The 17,952-nt window shown below is 43.8% G+C and overlaps 1 long non-coding RNA gene across 2 annotated transcripts in view; it reads left to right on the top strand.

Moving 5' to 3' along the window:
- LOC145424642 (uncharacterized) overlaps positions 1-11,468 on the top strand; it is a 38,989-nt gene extending 27,521 nt beyond the window's left edge. The window contains exon 2 of one of the 2 annotated variants that reach the window (XR_013905705.1): positions 1,673-11,468. This is a non-coding gene — a long non-coding RNA (uncharacterized LOC145424642). The remainder of the gene's footprint in view (positions 1-1,672) is intronic. The other variant, XR_013905706.1, reaches the window with a different exon arrangement.
- The last annotated feature ends 6,484 nt before the right edge of the window (positions 11,469-17,952 follow it).

Below are 17,952 nucleotides of genomic sequence, written 5' to 3'. Positions count from 1 at the left end.
TCTTCCTGTCGCAGTATACCCCAAACAGCTAATTATTGGACCGCAGGGAAATGGGACGGGTGTTGGTGCCATGAGGGAAAACCGTCGTTCTCCTCGCTCCTCCCTTTGCCTCCTGCTTGCTCCTGCCGACCCCGCTGGTCTCCGTTTTCCCCGACACTGATTAAACCCCTCCTCTTCCCTAACAACGTTAGGCCCCTTTGATCTCCAGCACTTAAAACCAGCAGCTACCATTGTGCCATCCAAAACATCTCTGTGGTTGCTATGGTTATTCACTTAGATACAATTACTATAGCAACAGTGTTTCTGAGGGCTGGGGAGGAAGTGGCTCAGCAGGGATCCAGGTGGAGACACATGAAAGACATAGGCTGCATATAAACGGTGGATCGGTGAGGGCCGGCCCTCCTCGCCAGCCTCGCCATCGATACGATTTCTCTTTATGTAAATACGTGACACAGATATGTATGTTGAAGAAAGACAGAACATCCTTTCACACGATCCTCTGACACACTTGTCTCTACAATTGGATGTGAAACAGACTTGAAAGGAAAGAAGTCGTGTCAGGTATTAACAGATATATCAAACACATTATCTTCATATGCAGGGGTTAAGACTCTGTCATCAAACACCTTTACAGAGAAAAGTAGCCAAGTGTGTGAGATGATAGCTACAGTGAGTGACAGCTTAGCAAAAATCCTGAAAGTTGGACACTTAATGTCAGCTTTGTCAGCCACACTGCAGAGCTCACAGAAGGCCCACAGCTCTGATGACTCAGTGGATGGAATAAAGCCCTCCAATGTGAACTGCACAGTGGTGTCATCATCACGTGTCCTTCATCTTCTCTGGGATGGATCAATAGATGGCTGATCCAGCCCCGTGTCATGAGGCAGCGCTGCCTGGTTGGCAGAATCTGACCCCAGATCAGCTATATACGATGTACAGTGTTCAATCAACCTTTCACTGGGCATGTGTATAAGGTCACAGCTGTCAGTGTGCTGGATATTTGCAGTGTTTTCAAATGTATTCCACTACAGACTACAGATTACATGCCCCAAAATGTATTCTGTAACGTTACTCAATGAGAGTAATGTATTCTGAATACTTTGGATTACTTAATATATTATCATGCTGTTTACAACTACATGAATGTACTGTTGCTGTGATTTATTACTGAAGGTCAGCGGCTCCGAACCGTAGTAAAGGGACCTCTGGCTAACACGTCGGGTTCGTGTCGGGCTCGTAGCCGAAAACGAGCTTTACTTTGTTGTCTAGGTCAACTTTGCTAGCAGAGACAGAGAGGCGTTGAAAGGCTGCTCCAACAGAACTTATTGTCAAAGGAGCAGAACAGAGTCAAACCTCTGTTCTTAGAACTGAAGAAGCTTCTGGATGAGAGGTGAAACGTCTTCAAGCAACTTAAAGAAGTCCAGACGCTTTTCTTTGCAAGCTCCTCAGACTACGATGACCTGGATGACTGAGAACCTTCACAGACAACAGAACTTATTGTTTTCGGAGGAAAACAGGAACACGGTGTACGGTCGAGTCTTAACAGCTTACTTACAGCTGGGCTCGTCAGGCTCTCTTCTTGCAGTGGTTATTATTATATTTACATGCTTCCAGCTCCCGTTTCTGCTCGGTGACAGCTGTGCTTTTCCTTTCTCTCCCTCCTCGCTCACAGACACATCACGGGTACAGCAGTCCATCCTCCCTGCAGCACGGACTACACTGCCCATGATGCTACATTCTGCCTGTTAGCTTAGCACAACAACAACAAGGCCTCTCTCACCCAGGAAACACGCAGCGTGTCACCCTGTAACCATGGCAACCACAACGCTGCCGTCTGGAACAACAGAACATGTCAAACAAACCCAAACAGTCCTGACCCGCCACAATATGAAACAGGAAAGTACCGCCGTGTAATCCATTTATTTCAACAAAGTAACTGTATTCTGAATACCACCTGTTTAAACAGTAACTGTAACAGAATACAGTTACTCGTACGTGTATTCCGTTACTCCCCAACATGCAGTGTAATCCATTTATTTCAACAAAGTAACTGTATTCTAAATACCACCTGTTTAAACGGTAACTGTAACAGAATACAGTTACTCGTACATGTACTCCGTTACTCCCCAACACTGGATATTTGTCATATAATTGAAATATCATTAAACTCACTACTCGTACTCATAAATATGGTCCGTGCACAAAGCAGCATCGTCTCTTTCTAACCATCCCTGCTCCAACAAACACGAGGTTGTTTCCATCGCTGCTGCTGTTCCATGTTGTTCAGCTCTTATTGTTACTGTAAGTCTCGTAGTTCTTATTTGTGTGAGGCTTTGCTCCTGCCCGTCACTCTGCTGCTGTTCCATGTTGTTCAGCTCTTATTGTTACTGTAAGTCTCGTAGTTCTTATTTGTGTGAGGCTTTGCTCCTGCCCGTCACTCTGCTGCTGTTCCATGTTGTTCAGCTCTTATTGTTACTGTAAGTCTCGTAGTTCTTATTTGTGTGAGGCTTTGCTCCTGCCCGTCACTCTGCTGCTGTTACATGTTGTTCAGCTCTTATTGTTACTGTAAGTCTCGTAGTTCTTATTTGTGTGAGGCTTTGCTCCTGCCCGTCACTCTGCTGCTGTTCCATGTTGTTCAGCTCTTATTGTTACTGTAAGTCTCGTAGTTCTTATTTGTGTGAGGCTTTGCTCCTGCCCGTCACTCTGCTGCTGTTACATGTTGTTCAGCTCTTATTGTTACTGTAAGTCTCGTAGTTCTTATTTGTGTGAGGCTTTGCTCCTGCCCGTCACTCTGCTGCTGTTACATGTTGTTCAGCTCTTATTGTTACTGTAAGTCTCGTAGTTCTTATTTGTGTGAGGCTTTGCTCCTGCCCGTCACTCTGCTGCTGTTACATGTTGTTCAGCTCTTATTGTTACTGTAAGTCTCGTGTTTCTTATTTGTGTGAGGCTTTGCTCCTGCCCGTCACTCTGCTGCTGTTACATGTTGTTCAGCTCTTATTGTTACTGTAAGTCTCGTAGTTCTTATTTGTGTGAGGCTTTGCTCCTGCCCGTCACTCTGCTGCTGTTACATGTTGTACAGCTCTTATTGTTACTGTAAGTCTCGTAGTTCTTATTTGTGTGAGGCTTTGCTCCTGCCCGTCACTCTGCTGCTGTTACATGTTGTTCAGCTCTTATTGTTACTGTAAGTCTCGTAGTTCTTATTTGTGTGAGGCTTTGCTCCTGCCCGTCACTCTGCTGCTGGAGCACCGGGATTTCCCCAATCAGGACAATAACGGATGTTTCTGTTCGTTTCTGGTCTATACATGTTTTATATCAGAGCATCTCCCAGAATCTGAACTGATCAAAAAGTGCCGACATGTCCGGAGGGATTTTGGCCCACTGCTCTTTACAGCTGCTTCCACAGATTTAGTAAAGGAGGCTCTGGAGGCTGGCTAGCCCACTTCTTCTTTAGCCACTGCTTTGTTTGCACCCATCCACGGCCACCACTGTGTGTTTGACTGTGGGGATGTTGGTGTGTCACACTCAGCATTTCTCAGCCTTCAGCCAATCATCCAGACGGTCAAACCTCAGACGGGCTTGTACATGCTAAACCGCGTGGGTGCTGCAGTAGTTCAATCCTGTACCAGTGTTACCAGTATGTGGTGACTGTCATCCACCTGCCTTCTCACCATTAACCAGCTCCTCCTGTGTGAGTTTGGGCCCATCCAGCACCTTTCCTGTGATCATCCTCCGCCCATGAGGCTGACAGAGGCTGACAGATCACATCATGGTCAGAACTGCTGCACCCACAGTCACCGAGCTTCATGCTGACGCCCTTTGCATCTATATGCTGAGAGTCCCACAGCCAGTCTGTGGGATCCAGGGTTGTAGAGGATCACACACTTCATTCAGGGACATGCAGATCTGTTCATAACTGATATGTTTTTTGTTCGATGTTTCTAAACTCAGGTAAAAATCAGAGACTGTTCATTTCTCTGTAAGTGAGCAAACTTATAAATTCAGCAGGGAGGATAATTGTTTCCCCGTCGTAGTTCAGTGTAGCTAGTCTCTTAACCCCCAACCAACCCGCTGCACCTCCTCCCTCCCCTCCCTCTCATAAAATATTGAGAGAGCCTGGCACTAGGCCAGACGCCCCCCTCCCTCTCTGCCAGGCAGACGGCCAGCTGACGGAGCATGTGGCTGTGGGAGGGGCACGAAGGGCGGCTCGGCTGAGGAGATACAGTAACCATGAACATATTCGTTCTCTAAATGAACGCCACGAGTTGTTCCCACATCGAGCTGCTCTACTCTGAACTCATTCACACGAGCACTTTCTGCTCGAGTGCTTCCTCTGTTCACAGCCACACTCACGGATGCGCTGGAGAACAGCTCGGGTAAGAAGTGTGAACAACATGCTGGCATTTCATTCTACCTGCAGTGGTCAAATCAAGGCAGTGGTCAAATCTAGCTTCTTTCAGCTCAGGCAGCTGCAAAAACAAAGCCAATTCTTTCACGGCAGCACTTTGAGACAGTGATCCACGCCTTTGTCAGCACTCGGCTGCATTACTGTGATGACCTTCATGTTGGGGTCAGCGCATCATATATTAGTCAAAATGCTGCAGCTCGTCTTTTAACTGACACTCGAAAGTTTGAGCACATTTCCCCTGTTTTAGCTTCACGTCACTGGCTGCCCATTTCTTTTAGGATTCATTTTAAAATTCTTTTATTTACTTTTAAAGCTCTCCATGGCCTCGCCCCATCTCATCTCTCTGAGCTGCGACAGCCTCATACAGGCCAGCTGATCAGCTGCTCCTGCATGTACCCAGGACTGGGCGTAAACTTAGAGGAGATCCTGCTTTTGCTGTAGCAGCTGCAAACTGTGGAGCGAGCTTCCTTTGGAGATCAGACAGGCCTCTTCTTTACCTGTTTTTAAGTCTTGAAAACCCGCCTCTTTACCCTGAGCTTTGACACCACGTGAGATGTTGGTTTTTATTTCAGTTGTTTTTAGGTGATTCGATGCTGTTTTATCTTGTTTTGTTTTCATTTGATGTTTTATGTGTTTTATTTATTTATTTTGCTGTTTTCTGTTGTTCTATTGTTTTAACTTATTTTCTGTGCAGCACTTTGTTCCTGTGCTGGCTATTTTAAAGTGCTTTATAAATAAGATTGGATTGGATTGGACTGCCACCAACAGCTCTGTAACACACTGTGCACACAATGCTATCATTGTCTTTTCTTTTTAGCTGCTTTTACATTTTAGTTGCTGACTTCTGATAAACTGAATAAAACAGGAGAACACACAACCTGGAAATCTTCAACCACACACAAAATACATACGTTTCCCTGGTAAAGTACACAACCTCTGCAGTACCGCTGAGTTTTCTACAAGCGCACAAAGCTGCTACCAGCTCTGCTGCTGTGACCTGTGTTACCTGTGTTAGGCTCTTACATCCATACGATGGTTGAAGGACCGGCCGTGTCCCGTCTTCCTTCTGTGCATAATCGTGGCCCCTGCTGGAAGCTGACCCCGTTCTCCCACAGTGTTGCTGAAATGGTGAAACTGGAGCACGAATCGATCTGGGAGCTTTGATGAGAGATCAGCTGAAGTTTGACTGCAGCCTGATTCACTTTAGGACAACCAGTTTGCTTTTAATGTTTTTCTGCCTGATTCATTCTGATACACAAACACAGGCTGAACGGTGTCTGTGCTCCCACATCCTCAGTGTCTCAGCACCTCTGCATCCTTCACTCACTTCTTAGCATGCAGGACGTGTGTGTGTGTGTGTGTGTGTGTGTGTGTGTGTGTGTGTGTGTGTGTGTGTGTGTGTGTGTGTGTGTGTGTGTGTGTGTGTGTGTGGGTCTGTGTGGGTCCGTGAAATCATCCTGATTTCTTTAGCTCATGAACACCGTGTGGGGTCAGTGTTAACAACATGGTGCAGAAAGGAAACACAAGCGTGGAGTCGGTGGTGCAAACGGTGGCTCGTGCATCAATCAGCTCCAGCTGTGATGCATCTCTTTGATTAGTGGGAGCAGCAAACTCCATCCAGACAGCTTCCTTTGTTTTTTTCACTTGACTGATCGATCAGCGCACAGCTCGGTTTAGCACACACGCCATCTTTAACGACGGCGTGGAGTCTGTGCCCTGTTCCTCCCACACACGAGTGTTCGTTCATGTTCGGCCCTTGTGTCTGAGCGTTTCCTCTCGGTGTGTCTGTAACGAGGAAGCCACGGGCAGGTCGCACACAAACGTATGGCTGCCGAGTGTGCGAGTGTGGCAACGTGTGGCAACTATTCTGGTTTGCCAGCGACGTTTCCAGATAAACACTGGTGGCAGCTGCTGCCATGGCAACACCATTGTGCTCTTTGTGCGCCTGTCGTTGGGGGTTTTGCTGTTTGCAGCTATCAGGAGGTTTGTGTTGTAGCCTGATGTGAGAAGTGTTGTTATTATCATCATTTTTAACATTTCTGCACCGCTACAATAAACAGACACACACCCATCAGCCTGTTTACAGATCTATACGCCCATAAAGACGTGAAACACACATTGCACAAATCTACTATAACGTGTTCATATGTGTTATAAAATAAAGAGGTAAAGTATTAGCTGTTCAGGTTGATTCATAAATATGACCTCAGCACGTGAAATCCTTCTGCTGACATCCCTAAAAGCTCGTCAGACCAACGAAGCCGTACAACACAAATAACCAGACCAAACCAGGGTTGTGCGTCTGTTGTTGAGAACATTGTCAGTAAACCACAGTGACGTCCTACAGAGGACTCGTGTTGTCATTATTTTTGTGTATGTCGTGTGAGCTGAGAGCTGTAACCAAAGGTAGTGAGCGCGTCGGCCTTTAACGTCGCGGCTGGTTGTGCGATCGCGTCGCCGCTGAACTCGTGAGAGTTTGTCTCAGGGATCTTTACATTTGAAGTCAGGTGAACATCCAGTGAACTAACAGAACATTCAGGAGCATTTACTCTCATGAATGTCAGACAAACTGAGGTTTGTGTGTCAGTTAGATTCTTTAAGTCATTAAAGTGTCTCTGTTAGGAAAAGCATCTGTTTCCTCCACCTCTGCAGAACTGCGTGACCCGTAGCATCATTGCAGGAAGTATCCTGTGACAATGAGTGACTGCACATCATCATTATCAACACATAAACCTGTGGTCTGGACCTGCAGTTCTTATTTTTACTGTCTGGTTTTGTGTAAAGCAGCACTTCAGTAAGCACCTGTGAAGCACACAGTCATAGTCGAGTAAGGAAGCGATCCATATGTGAAACATATTCCACGTCTACAGGATAGTGGAGGTTACATGGGTCAACCTGGCAAACTGTACCAGCACATGTGATCACACTGATAGCAGAACACAGGTATGTGAGTCTCTACGACGAGGTCAGAAACCAGTAACAAATGTTTCATGTGATTCGTTTTTCTCCAGTTTGTCTGCAGTGAACCTTAAATACTCACTGAACCAGCTGTTTCCTGATGTGGTGACGTGTGTCGGTGATGAAGCCAACACTCTGTCCAGTGTTGGGCAAGTTACTTGAAAACAGTAATCAGTAACTAATTACTGATTACTTCCCCCAAAAAGTAATCCCGTTACTTTACTGATTACTTATTTTCAAAAGTAATTAGTTACTTAGTTACTTTTTAAAAACACGATTTACAACCTGAAGAGGTGATAAAGCGATAGATCTTTCAGCCCAATTCTACTTTTTCTGCATAATCCATCATACAAAATGTAATCAAATGGAAAAGTCTCTTTTTAAAACTTGTTTTATTAGATTTAATCTTTTAACTTTATGCATCAAGCAAACATTTAATTATATGCAACATTCTCTGACTGGAAGAAATTAGTTTAACATTTAAACCTATTTTCTGCACATTCCAGCTCATAAAATAAAATATTTTTTGTGTTTACACTCAGTCTTTCAAATAGATGCAAGTAAAACACAGCAGAAAATAAATAAAGTCACAGACTCAGCGGTCCTGTTGCTCTATTTTCACCTGTAAAGCAGGAGTGGGGCAGGCGGAGGTTTACCCTGGTGCAGGTGTGCCGCGGTCAGTGGAAGAATCCGCGAGTTTCTCTGTGAGTTTCCCATTACGTCGTAGCTACTCGGTGCTTGTTGGAAGTTTAGGGGTTTTTTCGCTGTAAAAAGAAGTTTTCTTCCCACGCACAGCGGACACTAATGTTTTTGTCACTTTTTATGGAATCAAACTCAAAGTAAGGTCAGTACTTCCACGCTTTAAACGCTGCACGCTCATACTCTCTCTGCACTCGATATGTGATCCACTGTTGATCTGCACACAGCTGTTGTCACTAACGTCGCACTCGCTTACGTCACTGTCGTGAGACATTCTCGCAAAAAAATCACGGTTTTAGTAACGCAGTAACGCAGCGTTCCTACGGGAAAGTAACGGTAATCTAATTACTGATTTTGCAATAGTAATCCCTTACTTTACTCGTTACTTCAAAAAAATAATCGGATTACGCGTTACTGGAGCATTGTTCTCCTCTGTAACAAAGCAGTGATAAAGGAATAGATGCTGATTTTATTAACTTGTGTCTTTGTGCTGCTGGATTCAGTCTGAAGCAGGCAGCAGTGCTGAACCTACCAGTGTAAATGTGATGGTGGAAGCAGAGGCCAGCACTTGGCAGTGCTAAACACAATAAAAGACTCACAAGTTCCTGCTCAAAGGTCAGCTGCCTTCAGATCAATCATTAACCTGCAGCAGGTTGTGGCCTGATGTGTTTGTAAGAGTTTCACTTTCAGGAGGAGAAGATTTAAACGAGTCACACAAATGTGAACTACAAAGTCTGTGACACACAATTTATGCAAACTGCAGTAAATCTGACCTGAAGAAATCCAGTCTTCTGCCTGTTGTGGTTGTGACAGCTGCTCGTAGGAGAGTTTGTTTGTAGGAGGTGGAGATGTTCTCAGATCAAGTGCGTAATCGTCTCTTTGTGTAGACGCTAAAAGCTGTGAGCCAAAACTCTCTGCTCTGAAACTCTTCACTCAGTCCTCACGCTGAGAGTTTAGAGGCTGAACTTCTTGTTCCTCCATAACACTTTTCATGAAACAGCAGAAATGAGCTTGTGTTTCTCAGCAGTGCGCACACAGAGAACCGATCCTCTCTGCTCAGTCTGAACAAATCAAAGTGAAACGTCGGTGAAAACACAGCTGCTGATCAAACTGTGTCAGATTAATGCCTCAATGTTTCACTGTGAGGTTAAAAAATACATAAAAATGATTTAAAGAAGTAGGAGGCAGATTTTCACAATAAGAGCACTTTGTTTTTAATTCAGTTAATGTCAAACTGTCATCAACACCTCTGTGTTGTCTCCGTCTCTGAGCAGATTCAGGCATTACTCAAATAATAAAGGCTTTTTTTCACTATTATACTTTCATTAGTCTCCAGGTTGATGATTATAAACAGAATTATTAAAGTTTTTATCATTTCAGGCTGAAAATCAACATGAATTTGGTTCTAATCAAAGAAGCTCCTTTAATGTGTGTCATTAAAATCCTCACACAGACTTAAAAAGGCGACATTAACATTAAAATAAATGAAAGAAGCTTCAGCTGAGAGCTTCATGCAGTCATCATCAGCAGCTCATAGCAGTCACAGCTCTTTATTACGCAGCTTTGCAGGAATTAAAGTGGCTGAAGTGTCAGAGTTTGTGTGAGAAGCTGCTTCATGGACAGCTGCACACACGTCTTTATTATTTCTTCATAAATCAAACACACAGGTTTGTCTGCAGATGATTTAAAGTGTGTCGTTGTGCAGTTAAAGCTGTTTGTGTGACGCCCTGACCTCCTGTGAATGAAACAGCCAATCAGATCCATCAGAGAGAGAGCAGGAAGTGTTGTGTGTTTGTGACAGAACAAGGAAACAGTGATGATGATGAACATACAGGTCCTCTGATGTTTCCTGTTACAGTAACGCTTGTTCATCTGTTGCTCTCCTACACTTTCCTATAAATAAAGGAGAAAAAGTCCGTTTAGTTTCATTTCCTACAGCTCAGAGTTACACTTCACATTCCTGCTGTCACATCAAAAAGCTTCACTTTGGTCCAACATCTACATGTTAACATGAAACACAGACAGACTCAGAACATCTGGAACATCTGCACTTTGACCCAAACTGTTATAGCAGGATATTTTCTGCATATTTCTTATGTTGGACCTGTTTGAACTGTAAACGACCTGTAATCATCTGTAAATGGTGTGAGACACACTGAGGCCACCTACAGGGCAGCTGGGGAACAGCAGGGATCTGAAATCATACGAGACGTTAGTGAGTGAGAAGAACAAACGGACTTAAGATGGCTCGAAGTGATCAAAGTTGATCTAAAACAGAAGATAAATCCACTGATTCTTTGTAAAGTTCATCTGCTGCTCACATGAATCCATGAAAGATTTATTTCACTGAATGTTTCTTCAAAGCTCATTTCAACCTGTTGAAGTCATGAATGAAAGTGCAGACTGAGAGTGGATCACATGATGTTTGAGGTGTGTCATGTGACATGTTCAGTATTGTCACACATGTCTAGATTGTCCCTGATATCATAGCTGCTCAAACACTGATGATTATATTTGAAGAATTATTCCTGATGGCAGCAAAGTTTGAATGGAGCTCTCTGTCTGTGCTGATTTGTCGCCCTCTGGAGGTCAAAGCACAAACCTACAGGGCAGCTGGGGAACAGCAGGGATCTGAAATCATACGAGATGTTAGTGAGAAGTTAGAACAAACAGACTTAAGATGGGTCGAAGTGATCAAAGTTGGTCTAAAACAGAAGATAAATCCAAAGCAGCATCAGATGAATGTTACCATTTCCAGTTACGGTGCCCTTCATCTAATATGGAAATGTGTTGTTTTTTTGCCGTGTTGTTGTTCTTCCTATTGTGTTTAGGCCAGAGATGCTCTTCAAACAGCTGACAGACATGACCACATTACAAGAACATGGTGTGAGTCCGATTTGATATTCCAGTCAACGCTGAGAGACCTTAACCAGGAAGTCAGAGGTCAGCTGATGCTGCGAGCAGGAAGTGAACCAAGGGAAAGGTCCACTCTACTCAATCTCAAAGAAAATGTGCTGGTGTTTGTTGATGTTGATGGTACAATAAAAATATATAATATAATAAATAATAAAATATCATGTGATGATGAGATGTGTTGTTGGTGTTTGTATTTTCTGTAAATGTCTTTTTTAATGTAAATGCTTTGTTCCAGACGGACAGGGAATCAGTTGCTGTACGATGACATCATCTTGATGTTGACGAGGAGGGCGAGAAAAACTAGTTTTGTCCTGCAGATGGCGATCTTGCACCGTGTTCAGAGAGCCGACACTTTGATGGTGCTGCTCTACTCAGCTTACTTTAGCCTGGGTTGGACTCTATATGAGCAGCTTCCACTCTGGTTTCACTCTTAAACACACTTGTTTGATTTCACTTGTAAAAGTTGAAGAATAAATATTTTATTACAAAATTATTTGTTGATGCATTTTTTTAGGGTCAAATATCTTGTTTGATTTGAGGAATGAACTGTTAGGGTGGAAAAAGTGAATCAGGTTAAAATAGTGGTGCTTTATATCAGTGAAGATGTATAATGTAATTTAAAATGTTGATGATGGGTTGTAGTGGGCTTGTACTTACAAAACTGCCTCATTTTATTGGAACGATCCACAGTTGCATCCATTCACGGATGACATCTGACATCATTTGACATCTGGTCTGAACACGTTTGTACACAAGATGCCTCAGTTCTGGATGTTCCCACAGACTCCTCTGTGCACCTAAAGAAAAGGTCAAGGGTCAGCAGCACATGTAGTTGGGACAATTCTTCAGTCGCACAAACTACACAATCATTTTCCTCCAATGACGACTTTTCACTTGCAGAAATGGTCCTGTGTGATTTCCAGGCTGTGATATAAAAACTAGTTCCTAATGGCAGCGACTCACTCAGTAAACATGTGTTTCCTTCACCAACCTCACACACAGATCCAATAAGATCAGGAAGTGGGCAGTATAGTACAATATGTGTTATTCTGTGCTGCACTGCCCAAACTAAAGATCTGCTGAAGTGTTGGAAATGATCCAGATGTTTATTTTGGACGATACAGCAGAAGATCAGACATGAAAGTGGAGATAACACAGAAGACCTGCAGCAAAGGTCAGAGGTCAGACTGGGCCCTGGATTCAACAATGAGCCAATGATCATCAAGCAGTGACTAAAGCAGAGCCCTGACGTTCTGACATTCATCACACAGTCAGAACAAATGTCTGCTGATGACTTCATCTCATGAAACGACTGATAGATGTCAGTTCATTGATCGGCTGAGCTGCTGATCTTCATCGTCACAGAAACATTCAGCTTGTTTCAATCAGTAAATAACTCCCACTACTCCCAGTTTGAACTGTTCCCATTCAAAATGCTGTGAGAACAATGATCATTGTAGAACTTCACAAACATCACGTGTTGTTTTCCACATGTAAGATCAGCAAACACACAGAAACTTCCTGTTGCCACACACGGCCTCTAAAATCTCTTCCACGCTTTCTGTCTGAAGTCCACTCTCTGTGTCGGATCCACAGGAAACAACAAGATCTTATTAACATGGTTTTCAATGTGTCTCCTTCCAAAAAGTCCAACCAATGAACAAATGTGTGTATTTGTGGAGGCCGAACAAAAGCATGACACATTTCTCTGTTTCTATAAACTGGAGTCAAACACAAACATGAAGAGTTTCACTGACAGACTCCAAAATGCCCCCACAGTGGATCAAAGGGAAATCCTACAGTGTGGCCAGAGACTCTTAATGGCTCCAACATCAACACATCCACAATGTTGGATCCAGTTCTGCCTCACAGAGTTACTAAGACACACCCTCTGCCAGCATCACAACAGCTCCACCTGCTTCACCTGCCTCCTCAGCATCTGTACACCTGAAGAGAAAAGAAAGGCTCCAAAAGTAGTTTAAAGTCAGCTTGAGTTTGATGTCTTTATGTCAAAGCTGCTCATGATGTTGAGCTGCTGATGGAATAAAAACAATATAAAAGCATGTAGTCCAGACTTAAATGTAGCCTGTTGTTAGCTGAGGTCCACACACAGTGTTTGACAGTGTAAAGTGTGTGAAAGGGCTGCTGGTGGAGCTCACTAGGATGAGCAGGTGACCACGAGGTGGAGAGCAGCTGGCCTGGCTTTGACCCGGGCCACGCCCCCTTTCTCTCTGCTTTGCTGTCACTTATCTTCACTGCTCTGTCCAATAAAGCTGAAAAAGGCCCCGAATCAAAGAAATCTGCTGCAGCCTCTGAAATGTCTTCTGTTTCCTTCCCGACGGCTTTTTCACCGTCAGCCCATCAGACAGTCCAGCAGCATTTATGATGATGTCATGATGTTGAAGAGGCTGCTACGGTGGCCTCCCATGACCCCCAGCCTCATCACAGCTGAGATGCAGACATTTGAAAACATTCAGCAGACAACTGAATAACAGTCCAACACAACAGTCTGTGTGCAGACACACACTGACCTTTCATAGAGTCAAACACAGCTGGTTGAGTCATTTCTCTGTGAGTCTAAAGTGAATCTAGTATTTGAAAGTCCACTTCCTGTATTTGTTGTTGAAGACTTCTTCAGCTTCTTCTCAAGGACATCAGCTGCTTGTTTGGCAGCAGAGGCAGTTAAGAAGCTTCCTGAAAAACACTGAACAGTGAGTTCACTGTGGCATATGACAGATTCAGCTTTCTGTGTGCAAATGTGTCTGTGTCAACCTTTCAAATGCTGTTGAATCCAAAACATCAGCGGCTCCTCGGCTGCTCACTTCATGCACTTCTGTCTGTGTGACAGTCCAATGACATCACAGCTGTTTCCAGCCCCAGTGTCTCAGGACTGGACACCTTTAAACATGTCGAGGATCAAACAGCGTCCAGCTAAACACACATGAAACTATCAGAGCTGACAATCATTCCAATAACATCTAATGGTTCATGTATGTAGACACAGGACTACAAGGAAATGGCTCTCAGCATCTGGCTGTGGGAACACATGAGTCCCTGTTTGTGTTCAGATTGTGTGCATGTTTTAGACGTGTGTCACATGTAGAAACACAACAATCCCACAATGACACACAGATGTGTTTGACACAGCTGTGCAGCTGTAAGTTGTTTCTAATGATTCATTGAAGCTCTTCTAACATTCTGGAGACGATCAGTACATGAATCTGTTCAACACGACAACAATTTGACTTCAGTGTGAACGTTTGCATTAAATAACCTTCTTCATCCAGCTGACAGCATCTTCATCCTATGATGTGAACAGTTCCTCCTGTTGATGACAAACCTCTGACAGGATCTGCTTGAGGAGCTTTTTCATGTGCAGCTCTCTGAGCTCAGGGCTGAGCTGCTGTTTCATCTTTAAGAGCTGCTGCCTCCTCGCCGGACTTGTTCTCCTCTTCTTCTCCTAATGACACCATTTCTGCTTCATATTAAATTCAATAAAGATGCTGACATGTATCTGTAGCAACAACATCATTGAATCTAGAACAACTGGAGCCAAACCAGTGGCTCTGCTGGGATCACTGGTGAGCCAACACTTCCTTGTTGATGCAGATTTCAGGGCTTCCTTTTGCTCCTCCGTTATAACTGTTCTCTCTTCTCAACACATGATGACACAAAGGAATCAGCAGTGACAAAGATGATGCTGAAGAGAAGCACACACTTCACACATATAACAGAGCAGTGCAGTTACACACACCTCTGCTCGACATCAGGCCTCAAACAAAGACACAAAACACTAACTTGACTCTAAACAGAAGAAACGAGCAGCTGTTTCTGTTCTGTGCTTATTTATATTTGACACACATGCTTCTCTTTGTGCAAACACACATCGCACTATAAGGGTAACCTCGCACACAATGATTGGACAGCACAGTGATGATGCTGGGAGATCCTATACGCAGCAACACAGAAACACTGAGAACTTTAAACAATGATGGAAAGTGTTATAAATGACTTGTTGGCCTCTGATCTGTCACAAACAGCTGAAACGTGTCTCTCATGAGTCACATGAAGGTTTTTGACAGAAAGGACAAAAAGTAGCTGCAGTCAGTTTGTGTCATTTTTATATTTATTCATCTGGGAGAAAAATCTGAGGGACATTAAAATGTGTTTTCAACAGAGACAAGAACATGAATATAACAGAACAGGTAAATGAACATGTTTCAAGTAAACAGCTGGACTGATCAGGTCCAAACACAGAGTGATAAACTTGTCAAACAGCTGTCATATCTTTATATAGAAGCTCTTTATAAATGCTGCTCACTGCAGTCTGTTTACTAATAATGTCAAAGTGTTAGAAACACAGAAACATCAGAATGGTCTTTGTTCACAGAAACCTGTCTGGGATCCTTTGTTGTTCTTTTGATGCAGAGTTACATTATAAATATAAAGAGTTATTTCAGAGTCTCATCAGTTTTCCTGCATGTCTTTATTTAACACATCAGCAGGGCTGAAGCTCTCATGTTAAACACACACTGATCTATGGACACGTTCATGTGTTTCTAACAGAACCAGGCTGTTATCAGCCTGCACTAACATTATGTCACACACACTGAATGTAACAGTGACAGTTTACATCATCACACAATCAGCTGTGATTGTTTCACTGTCATCAAACGAGTCAACAGGAAGTAGAATCAATAGAAACCAATCATTTCCTGACAGCATGTCTGATGGAAATAAGTGCAGATTATGTATGAAGTCTAACTGCACACAGTAACTGTGTTACAATAAGGACTTAACAGCGCCCTCTGCTGGAGTGTTTCAGTACTGCGTTAACTAGAATACACCACCTCCTCCTCACACCACCTGCTACAGCTCTACTCTTCTATGACTACAGTCATCCACAGCACTGATGTGAGGTCACATGGTTCATATGTAAGGAGCACAGCTGACCTCAGGTCAGTTTAATGACTGTGAGCAGCAGCTGTGTTATTGTCACTGTGACAGGGAGACACTCTCAGACACAGCGCTCATGTCAGCTTGTTCTCATGCAGGAGGATCAGGAGCTCCATGTTTGTCTTTCTGTTTGAATCATGATGTGTTTGTGCCATCAGAGTCTGTCATGAGTACTCAGGGTTTCACAGCAGCTCTTCTGGATGCTGACGAGGACTCCAACCTCATGTTTCACCTCTCTGAGCTTCTGATGTCTGTGAACACTCGTGTTTCTTCTCTGGGCTCATCTGGACAAAAACACCTTTCTGTGTTTGGCTGCAGCCTCATTCTGACTGACAGGAAGTGTGTTATCCATGAGCTGCACTTCTGTGAGGAAGTTTCCTGCTGTGTTTCCTGTCTGTGGACAAACACGAGTGTTCCAGCTGAGGACTTGGTTCCTTCCACCTGTCCATACAGGACATCACGCTGTCTGCAGCTCTGTAAATGCAGCTCCAGGTCCTTCCACGTGCTGCTCTGTATTTGTGCAGTTTGTAGTGTGTCCTGGGAAACGTAGCACACATGGTGTTCTTCTGCTGTTTCCTCCTTTCACTGAGTGTGAAACACTGACGCTGTGCTGTTGTTCACAGAGGGGAGCTGATTCTAGCTGCAGCTGGACTCTGTCATCTAACTGAATGTGTTGGTGCTGATCACGGGGCTCTGAGGGGGGAGCAGCAGGAGGACTCTGGATGCTGACGTCAGTGTATCTGTGGAAGCTCCCACAGCGTGTCTGTCATTCAATATTGTGCTGTATATTGTATCTATGCAAAGATGAACAGACTGTGTGTTCACTGGTCTCTGTGCTGCAGCTCTGATGTCATCATCACTCCCTCCTCCACCCTCAGCAGTCCCAGCATGCTGCTGTGGTGCACCCCACCCTCACTCTACACCTGAGCCACAGACCACACCCTCCACCTCAATATACACCACAGTTTTCTCTGCTGTGGAAATGAGATCAGGAGGAAATCATCATTATTATTATTTAATAAACGCTCACATTAATGTGGGCTTATTTGTTTCATATTACAAACATTAGTTGAGTGTTTTTAGTATAAAATGGTCAAAGTCCCTCTTTTTGCTCCTCCCCTCACCTGTGGATGGGCGGTGCTGTTACCGTGGTGACAGCTTGGATGTGTTTCAGTCCTGCCTGGTTATCACTGCAGGAATCTTTCACATTTATTACAGGTAATAACTCTGATTTTTCTGTGTATTATGAACCAAATGTATCCTGATACACACAGAGATGGATGAGCAGAGGTTGTTTTTGCAGTTTATGTAGTTACTATGGACTTAATGCATACATATTATTAAAATTAGGGCTATAACAGTTGTATTGATGTATAGCAACTTGAAATGCTCCCACAAATGGCTCCACAGCATGTAAAAATATAACAAAAGCTCTGGCGGACTTGGTTCTGTGGTCAGTCTTAAAGGGTGAAGTTAAACTCTGTAATCTTCACTGTGTCACAGAGTTCAGTGAGTCCCGTTATTCACAGTATCAATCAGATCATCAGAGAACAGCTGATCAGCAATCAGTGGTGCCAACAGCGCCTCCTGTGGTGAGAGGATGCAATAATGCAATGTAGCATTTTTCCACTCAACACTTGCAGTCATGGAAACTGTCTGTTGGATCTGTGTGACGTTGCTTTCTTGGTTAGAGTTCCTCACAAATGTCCAGATGATTCTTCTAATGAGGCGTCGACCATGTTTGCAGCTCTTTGGAAGAAAACGTCGCCCTTTGCCATCCTTACTTTTCTTTGACTTCTTCAAATGCAGCTGAACTCCAGCTGGTATTTTCTTGGACTTTGCAGCTGTTTCTGGTCATCAGTTCATTCCTGCAAACCTCTGAAGCTGAACAACAATGATGCTGCATTGCTGGCTGATCCCAAAAGGTTGATTCTGTTCATCTGGACGTTTTCAGAAACGTTTGCTCACTGATCAGGTGACTTCTTCAGTCTCAGCTGACTGCAGCTTTACAAGCTTAC

The sequence above is a fragment of the Astatotilapia calliptera genome, chromosome 3, assembly GCF_964374335.1.
Source record: "Astatotilapia calliptera chromosome 3, fAstCal68.1, whole genome shotgun sequence".
Lineage (NCBI taxonomy): Eukaryota > Metazoa > Chordata > Actinopteri > Cichliformes > Cichlidae > Astatotilapia > Astatotilapia calliptera.
The sequence above is the reverse complement of the archived record's forward strand: the minus strand, read 5'-3'. Positions and strand labels throughout refer to the sequence as shown.